A 9,312-nucleotide genomic window follows, 5' to 3' on the forward strand; every position below is an offset into this window, starting at 1 on the left:
CGTGTTTTGTCCCTTTGCCCCTTTGAAAGCTTGAGGACATCATGGACGAGACTTTTGTGGTAGTGCTGGAGGTTGGGGAGCCAGGGTGTGCGTACTGGCTGCCTCGCAGAGCTTATGGCCGATTGCCTCATGTACCCAAGCAGCACCTGGTTGCACCCCCTGGTGTGGGGCTGAGCCGGAGCTTCCTCACCTCTCCATGCTAGATAACTTAGTCCCCCCAAATCAACCTGGTTGCTGCCCTGCAGATTGCTTCAATCCTGGGGGAACTTCCCCCGAATCGGTGCTGGTTTTATGGTGGTGCCTGCGGTCTTCGGGTCGCTCGCGAACACATGCTGCAGACTGCAGGCCATCAGCGGCACACCAGCAGCCGGGATGTGTCGAAGAGGTGAGCGGGGGAAAAGTGTTGGTTTGCAAATCAGCAGTCTCAAACCTGATTCCCTTGGGTTTCTGCCCGGGAAGTCGGTTTTACCGCTCACTGCTGAGCCGCACCAGGCTCCCTCGGCCACGTTGCCGACGGCAGCAGGATGGTGTTGAGCAGGATTTTTTCTTCTTTTTTTTCCAAATCTGTATTGCCAAGAGCCGCACCTCCTAAATTGCTGCGGGGGAGGTGGAAAAGCAGAGGCACAAGACCATGCACATGCTGCGCATCCATCTCGGTGATCTCACAACCATGCCAACACAAGCACCGTGGCCAGCCCCAGCTCAGCGCTTTAATTACACGCTGGCACGGCCGCACCTATGGCTGGGCTGTTGCAGCCCATTGCGCAAGAAGACAACTGGCAAACCTGTTGGTGCTCCAGGATTTTAGTGGTAATAAGCCAGAGGGCAAAACCTCCCTCGTGAGATGAAACTGTGTTTGGCTAGCCGTTTGGAAGAGTTTAAGGTGTTTTGGAGAAGCAGAGGGTTGGGGATCCCGGTGCTCTCTGTGCAGTCGTGACTGTGTAACTCCATGGATGTGTTCAGACGTTGTCTTTGTGGATGCAGAGGTGTGTTTGTAGTATGAGCTGTTTACATGAGAAAGCCAGGTAGCTGGAGGCTGAGGTGAGCAGAGCTTTTAGTGTTCCAACAGGAAGAGTTTGGGATGAAATTGGACTGTTCTTCTAGATTTCAGGTGCAAACACCTGTGAGAGTGAAGTGGTTGGTGCTGTAGAGATGGAGAGAGTTGGGAGCCAGGGTCAGGCAGTCTGATCTGTGGGATTACAGGCTCTTATGCTTCACCTTGTAATGAGTCAACAGCTTGGGCTTGACTCAAACACCTCTCCCTTTAAGAAATCCAGCCTTGCTTTGGAGACAGCCAGAGTCTACTGCATCTATTGGCAACTTGTGCCCCACATTGATGAGGCTTGCTGCCTAAAAAAACTAAATAAAGCAATGCACCCCAGAGATGATTCTAATTTTTGTTGGCGATGGTAGCATGTGCTTTCCTAGACAAATCCTGAAGGACATGTGCAGGCAGATGTTCACAACTGACCATGAGAGCTGCAGGAGCTTGCCAAGCTGCCCGACTTGTCTCTGACATGTCTACTCGATGCGTTTTGTGCTTATTGGAAACACATGGTCACGATCCATTCCCTGGTCCCTTCACACCACAGAGTTTCTCCATCATTTGCAAACAAGGGCCATCACCACATCCCCGCAAGTGCTTTGGCCCATTTGGCAGCCTCGTTTGGTGAACACGCTGCGTTAGGCGCAATGGTTTTGCCCGTGGGGGGGTCCCCTTCGCACCCGTTGCCGCTGCGTGGGGCACCAGCGGATCCAACAAGTGACACCACAAAGCGGTTGTCATGCGTGGCCATCAGTTACGACTCTGTTACTATATTAGGTCCATCGCTGGAGCCATCTGCCGGGGCAGGCTTGGCAGGCGGGCAGCCCAGATGCCTGCCTGTGAGATGACATTCCCTGGCTCTGGGCTCTGGGCAGCAGCCGAGCCAGCCCAGGGGAGCCGGGCAGCGTCCTCTTGGAGGTCATTTGCCAGAGAGGTATTTGCTATCAGTTCTTTGCTTAAGACTGTGTTGCCCTTTTAGGGGTGAAAAGGGATGTTTCAGTAGGCAGCGGTGGATGGCACAGGAATGCCTGCCGTAACACTGCCTGCGTGCCAGTACTCATCCTCCCGGCTTCTGCGCCAGCTGCCACGGGACTTAGTATATCAACTCAAAACCAATCTCCTCGCAGTTCAGCCGTCTTTTATAGCTGTCTCCAAAGCTAGTGTGGTTCAGCAAGAAGAGCTTTGTAATGATTCCTGCCCGATAAGCTTGTGCAGAGTCGGTACGCCTAATTCTAGTCCTAATCCATGGAAAAATGCCGCCGCTTCATTTTGTGGGTGTGGAAAGTGCATGTTGTAGAGCTGGCAGCAGGTTTTGTCATCCACAGTGCGAGACCATTGAAGCTTTTGCCGTCCTGGGAGCAAAGCGCAGCAGCTTTGTGTTAGAGGGGCTTTTGTTACAAAAGATGCTTCCGGAGGGACCAGCTTGTGTTCGGCTGGAGACCTTTCACCAGCTGCGTAAGGACTCCGGGAACGGCACGGCACGCTTGCTTGGCTTGCATGCAGGGAAAAAAAAAAGCAGAGCTAATGATTGACTATTATTTTAAGGGGATTATCTAATCCGCAGCCCAGAGGACAAGAGGGGCCAAAATGAGTGAAGATTGAATACGTAATTAGTGCAGATTGTTGGGAATACCCTCTGGACTCCAACTGATTATAAACAGAAACAGATTTTTCTAGTTTCCCCCCCAAAAAAAAGCAGGCCAAAGGGCCACTTTGTAGCAGAAACTGTTGCAAATTAAGTGGGTGATCACAGCTGGGGCAGTGGAGACCTTTAATGTAGAAGATGGCTGGCGAGCGGGGAGGTGCAGGAGCAGCTCCTCTCGGGTTATTTTGCAGCGTAGAGGCAAAGTTTTGGGCAGAAATGACCGAAATGGCGTATGTGAGAGGTTAGTTTCTGTTACCCCACCAGCCATCCTGCAGCTCCATCCCTGGTGCTGGGGCTCCTTCTCTCCTGGCAGCTGTGGGAGCAGGAGGTGACCTGGACTAACCAGGGATCCTAACGAAGGCTGGAAACCGTAATGAAGCCCTCTCAAGAAGTACCTGCTTAGGAACATTTGCTAATTTGGATTCCTGGATTTGAATTATTATTACTGTTGTTGTTGTTGTTGTTGTTGTTGTTATTTTTAATGTTGTTATTGGCTGGACCTGGTTATCAGCTGCCTCTGGTCTGTTAGAGGCTAATACTTTCCTCCTATGTACCAAAGGTCAGTAGAAGTTAAGTGAAAGGGATTTGCAAGAGTTACAGATCCATTATGAATACAAAATAAAAGACGTATGGCTAAATCCATCAAGCCTTTAATGTAGTTATTGGCTGGACCTGGTTATCAGCTGCCTCTGGTCTGTTAGAGGCTAATACTTTCCTCCTATGTACCAAAGGTCAGTAGAAGTTAAGTGAAAGGGATTTGCAAGAGTTACAGATCCATTATGAATACAAAATAAAAGACGTATGGCTAAATCCATCAAGCCTAAAAATACAATTGGGCACAAATAAGCCCAGAGAAGGAAACAACGGAAGGAACAGCGGATACAAACGGCATACCCAAGCACTAAACTTCTGAAGCAGTTAAACAAGGCTAGGAAAATAGCTCTCAAATCTCTGATGACAAGAGGGTTTCTGTTCCCTTCTCTTCAATTTGGTCAAAGAGGATGAATGAGAATCGCCATTCCCATTTGGGTGAAATGCCATGATTTAAAAAATTACCCTTACTCAAATTCAGGTGAAATCCCAGAATATGAAAAATTCCCGTGTAAAAGAATATGTCTGAAATGATCATTTTGGTACGCTTTGGCTGAATGTTTCCAAAATGATTCAGCTGCTGCATTGCGAACCACGCAGGAACTCGCATTTCATAAATTACAACATCGCAGAATGAGACTTTAAATGGGAACGTCAAAACCCTTTGTGCTGTTAAGGACCTTGCTGAAACACGCTTGTTTCAAATTTCTTTTCTAAACTGAAGGCAAGGGTAGTTACTCAGTTCCCATGGATTTTTTTAGTTTTTGCTAGGATGTCCAATAAGAGAATATTCTGCCCCAAAAGCTCAGCTGATCGGCTGCAGATCGCTGGCCTGGAAGCACGCAGGTGCCTGATGGTACTGTGACCCCATGGGGCGTCTTTTAGGTTTTAGGAGTCTTTGGAGTGTGTGGAAACACCTTCCAAAACACACCAGGGCCGGCCATCGTTGCCCTGACAGGATGTTGTACCAGCTGAGGAGTCTTGTGTAAAACAACCAACTGCAAAATAATATCTGCTGTGATTTTATTAACTCAAATCCCTTCACTTATTCTGCAGAAATGAGCTTGGGAAAATACAATGGTGCAGCCAGGCTGCTCCCAAACTGCCCCGAAGCCTAAGCATTCCTTGTGCCAGAGGGACTTTCTGTGCTTGGAAAGCAGCCCGGGATGGGTAGAGGTGGCCTCCTGGCGCATCCCTTTCATGGTGGCACCTTTTCCTGCTCTGCCCATGGGTGTGCAGCTCTGGAGGACAGCAGCATATCTATACTCTTAAGAATAAAAGCAGGAAAGTTGTGGAGAAGAGGAATCCCAGTATCTGTGGGAATCTCCTGGAGAAGTCAGTTTACCAGGCGGGTTTTTCTTGCACCTGGCCCTTTGTGTGCGTGGAAATCTGCTCCCGTTCAGCCATTTCTGACCCTCTTTGATGGCCTGGGCTGACTCACTTGTCGTACTAACATCGTTATGCTTTTGTTTTGCAGTGTTTGGGTATTTTTGATTAAGAAATACTGCCTGTTTGCCTTGGCAGTGGTGCTCGTTGGATTGATGTGGTGGTTTTTAGCTGGAGTGTTTATTCAGCCTCTTGGATTCTTTCTCAGGGGTGGGGTGGGATGATCCAAACCTGTCAGGATGCTGGTGATCCACGAAGGCTTGTGAAAGGCTTGAGCCAGGGTCTCTTCTGATGGAAACCACCAGCTTCCTCCACTTCCAAAGGCCAGGCTCTGGGGATGAGACAAACAGGCCTGATTCCCATCCAGGTGAGAAACCTGGACCCTGGAAGGAGATGGCAGCAGCATGAGAAGGGGAGCGAGAGACCCATTGCCTTGAATCAACCATGGGTGCACCCTCTCGGTCCAGATGCTTGGCAGGTACAAACACCCCAGGTGGATCTGGCTAATGGCATCTTAAAACACCTTATGCTTTTTGTCCTCAGCCCTGAGAATTGCTGGTTTCTTGCCTTTCCACATTGTCTATTTGGACTTTTTTATTCCTCCCTGTCCCAGAGGGACAAGGGCAACTGTGACTTACTGCTCAGCAGGTCCTTTGCAGCCATTGATGGTTGTCACAAGGTTTTCCCCCGTTAATGTCACGCTCCTCTGCCACGACTTTCAAAACTTTTATACTGGACATTTTCTTGGGTTGGAGCTCCCATGTGCTTCACCTCAAAGTCCCCATGTTGTAACACCAGCATGCCCGGGGTGCGTGATCCATTCACATTCCTCGCTCTCCAGCGCTTTAATGAGGTGCACAGGGGATGGGATGGATATGTTGTAAGTGCTGCAAGGAGCATATTTTGCACACACTTATGTAAGACTGCAGTAATGCAGAAATGCAGAGCTCCTCGGGTCCTCAAACCAGGAGGTATTTGGTGAGCAAGGCCTTGTGCTGCCTCTGGGTTTGGGGGGACTATTTGTGCTTGCCTGGATTTCCTCACTCCTGCACCCATCCTTGCAGTGTCTGGGGAGCAGGCACAATTTGCATTGCTAAACACCCGCTCCGAAGCTCAGCTGATTTTCTTTGGGAGTAGTTTTCCAGTAAGCCAGATCTCCTTATCTCTTTTGTTTTCTTACTGGGGCACCTTATAGTTGTGATTTTTTCGTCTTTCCAAGCATAAGGTTTGGTGTAGGGTACTGGGAGGTGCTCTGGGACCGGGGCTGGGTGCAGGACTGACAAGATGTTTGCTAAGCTCTTCTGGCCCATCCACCCCTGCTGCGATGCCTTCGACTGCACTCGGACCCAGCTGTCCCCGGCTGCCGGCACAGGCTGCCCTGGGGACCCCAGTGCTGGTGGGGGCTGGATGTGCCATGCGCTGGGATGCCGGCACGCACTGCCTGTTATTAACCACCTCTCTCCTTCTGCTTTCAGAGCTGGCCTATGACCTGGATATGGATGATGCCTCTGCAAACAAGCAGCTTCTGAATCAGCAAAGCAAAGACGGCACCGCGGTCCCCAGCAGCAACTCCGGGAGCACGGCCCCCCGCCCCGGCCCTGCCGCTGCCATTACCCCAGGTCCTGCCGCTGCTGCTGGTGCTGGCCGTGAGCGGTGCCAGCGGCATCGCTCGGTGTCTCTCCATGCCTTTTTTTAATGAGGAAGACATTCAGAACCTCTCCTGAAATATATGCACATTTCCAAAGACAGGGCAAATGACTTGAGTCGGTTTTATAAAAGAATATGGTATCTTCACACAAAAAAAAACCCTAAAAAAGCGTTTGTTCATGGTAAACTAGTAAATACGTAACAGTGCTTTTTAAAGATAATCCTGTTTAATATAAGAAGGTTGATATTAAATTGTGTTCCTCGCAGCTTTTGAAGACTGAGTTCTCCATTGCTGTTAAGTTGAAGACCATATTTCATCTTGAGTTGTTCGAACCTGCATGGGGTACAGAACACCTACAATTTATGAAATACTCTCAGCAAATACCATCCTAGTTGACTTAATACAGATTTTGTCTGTAGTTCAGGCAGTTTTTGTACTTAGTCCAAATTCAAGGCTCACCCCTAGGAATCTGGCCAGGCACATGATACGGAGGGCATGTGAAGACAGGGGAGAGAGAAGGTCAGACATACGGCAGGAGGAAAGATGCTGCGGAAGAGGAGTTGTCGTGCGCCGGGATTGTCGTGGAGACATGCTCCCATGGGCACGAAGCACATCGTGGCAAGTTGCAGATGATTTTGCCGCTCACCTCCCAGCCAGGTCCTGCGAAGCCCTTCAGTGCAGGCGGCCAGTCCCCTCCAGCATCCCCGTGGCCCATGCAATGCCCTGGTTTTATTCTTCAGAAGCGAAGCACCTCCTTTCCCACGGGAAATCTGCAAACACAGCTCCAGCCAAAGGACAGACAGCGTGGATGTACAGCGTGCTTTACGGGGATGAATAACGGGCGTCCAACGCATTGTGCTACGAAGAAGGAAAAGAAAAGGATTTGCAGGAGACTGAGGCAGATGAGACTCTTACTCACGTGTTTCTTTGCATGTTACTTCACTTAAGCTATCTCTAAAATAAAGGTCAGTTGCTCTATAAACAGTGTGCTGGAAGTAGCCTCCCATGTGTGCGAGGCGATGCTCTGCCTTGTTCCTGGAGTGGGCAGCCTGGAAAGGCCATCAGCGCCCAGCTCGGGTGCACCACGGAAAGGCTTGGCTTAGTCTGATTAAACGGATGGGCTGGGGCCAGGGAGTGTTTGGTTTGGTTTGGTTCCTGGCCAAAATGGTTACATATTTCTGTTTAAGATGCTGCCTTTACTAGAGTGATTATATCTGCTGTATCTTAAGCTGCAGTGTGTGCATGTACGCATGCATGCACACACTCACACACACGTGCATGCTTTAGATATTTGTGTGCCTCAGACCTTTTGAAAAGCAACTTTATGTTTGGGAGAAAGTAGATAAATCCGAACCACGCAATCAGATGGTTTGGAGAGTGGAAACTTCGCCTGTTCTTACTTTGAAGTGGTGGAGCTGATCTGGCTGTCCCTGATTTGAAGCTTTGCAACTCCATGAAGTGCTTCACAAGCTGTGGCAGAGGGAGAGCTGGCTGCTCACCCTGCTCCTCTGCCAGGGGATGTTAACTCCCAATTCACCACTCCTGATGGAGAGGACCGGATCTGGGCTAAGCTCTGGTGTGACCTGCTGGTTAATGGTCGGAGAGCTTTCCTCTGGGTTTCAGACCCCTCGTGTCCCATCCGCATTGGGGTGAGCACCAGGGATGTTTGGGCAGCGCTGATGCCATACAATATTCCTGTAAGTGCTGATTTTTTTACAACCGTGCCGGTGTGATGTGTATTTGTATACGTGTATTTGTATTTTACATGATCACAAATCAAATTGCAGTCCTCTCCGTCTGTCAGGATTGCTGCTTGCTGGGGAGCCCTCCGGTCAAAGGGGTCCCGGTGCACGGGGGTGATGTGGGGCAGAGCCATCGGCGTTGCTGGCAGAGGCATTTCTTCACCCTCCTGCTGCTTTGCTCTTGCATTGGCCCAGCTCTCCCCGTCATCCCTGCTCTCCGCGCCACAGCTGGCTGTGCCCATGAGCCTCTGCTCCACCAAAGGGAATATTTTATTAGAGCCACTTGAATTCCCATCGCTTCTTCCCTTCTGATCATTTCCTTTCATCCCCCTGGAGCGCTGGGGGTGGGAGCGGGCTGCTGGGTTTGTTCGGAGATGATGTGCTGCCTCTGCCTCGCCAGGTATCCCTGGTACCAGCACAGGGACGTTCTTGCCTCTAATACCGTGTCAGAAATAATTCTGTGTGCTGCTTCTTCCTTAGGTAAGCAGCAGGATGGGATGGTGGCACCGGCTCTTCTGCAGTGCGAGTCCAGCGTGCTTTCTTTCTCTCTTAGGAAGATGGCGCGGGCTGTCCCTTGCTGTGTGTCTCACAAAGCCTGCCAGGTTTCCCACTCTGCATCACTGCAGTGCGATGCTGATGCTTGTCAGCAGAAGACCCCTCTGTAGCATGCTGAGCCTGGTTTCCCGTTGCATGCACATGCTGTTTAGCAAAGCTATGCTTGTTGGAGACTTTGTTATGATAAGACATCACAAAAAAACAGCCTTTGAGCCCGCTACCTGCTAGTTTATAAAATAGCGCATTATAACTTGAAAAAAAGCTGTTGAATTTTACCCTGCAGCAGGTTTGTGCACATGTTTTAACAGGGGTTTTGCAAGGGGTGTTCTGACCACCAAGGTGGAGTAAAGCTGGCGTTCAGTTTTGGGCAATGTTTCATTCCCATGTCATGAGAAATAAGGAATAATTGTGTGACCTGTGTTGCCATGGGATGGGACATGTCCATCAGGAGATGGGCACTGTCACCTCCCCTGTGCATGTGTATCTGGAGCTCCACACCTTGTCCCAGGGCTCACCGTTTTAATCGCTAACACACAGTAGAGATTATTTCAATTTTTCTTTATTATTATTATATATATAAGTAATGAGTATATGTATCATATATACACTAATGTATTTATATGAGTCAAGGAGGTGCGGGGCTTCAGCTGATGGTAGGTGCCGGGGGAGCGTCTCGGCTGTGCTCACAGCACCCTGATAA

The sequence above is a fragment of the Aptenodytes forsteri genome, unplaced genomic scaffold (assembly GCF_000699145.1).
Source record: "Aptenodytes forsteri isolate BGI_AS27 unplaced genomic scaffold, ASM69914v1 Scaffold265, whole genome shotgun sequence".
Classification (NCBI taxonomy): Eukaryota; Metazoa; Chordata; class Aves; order Sphenisciformes; family Spheniscidae; genus Aptenodytes; species Aptenodytes forsteri.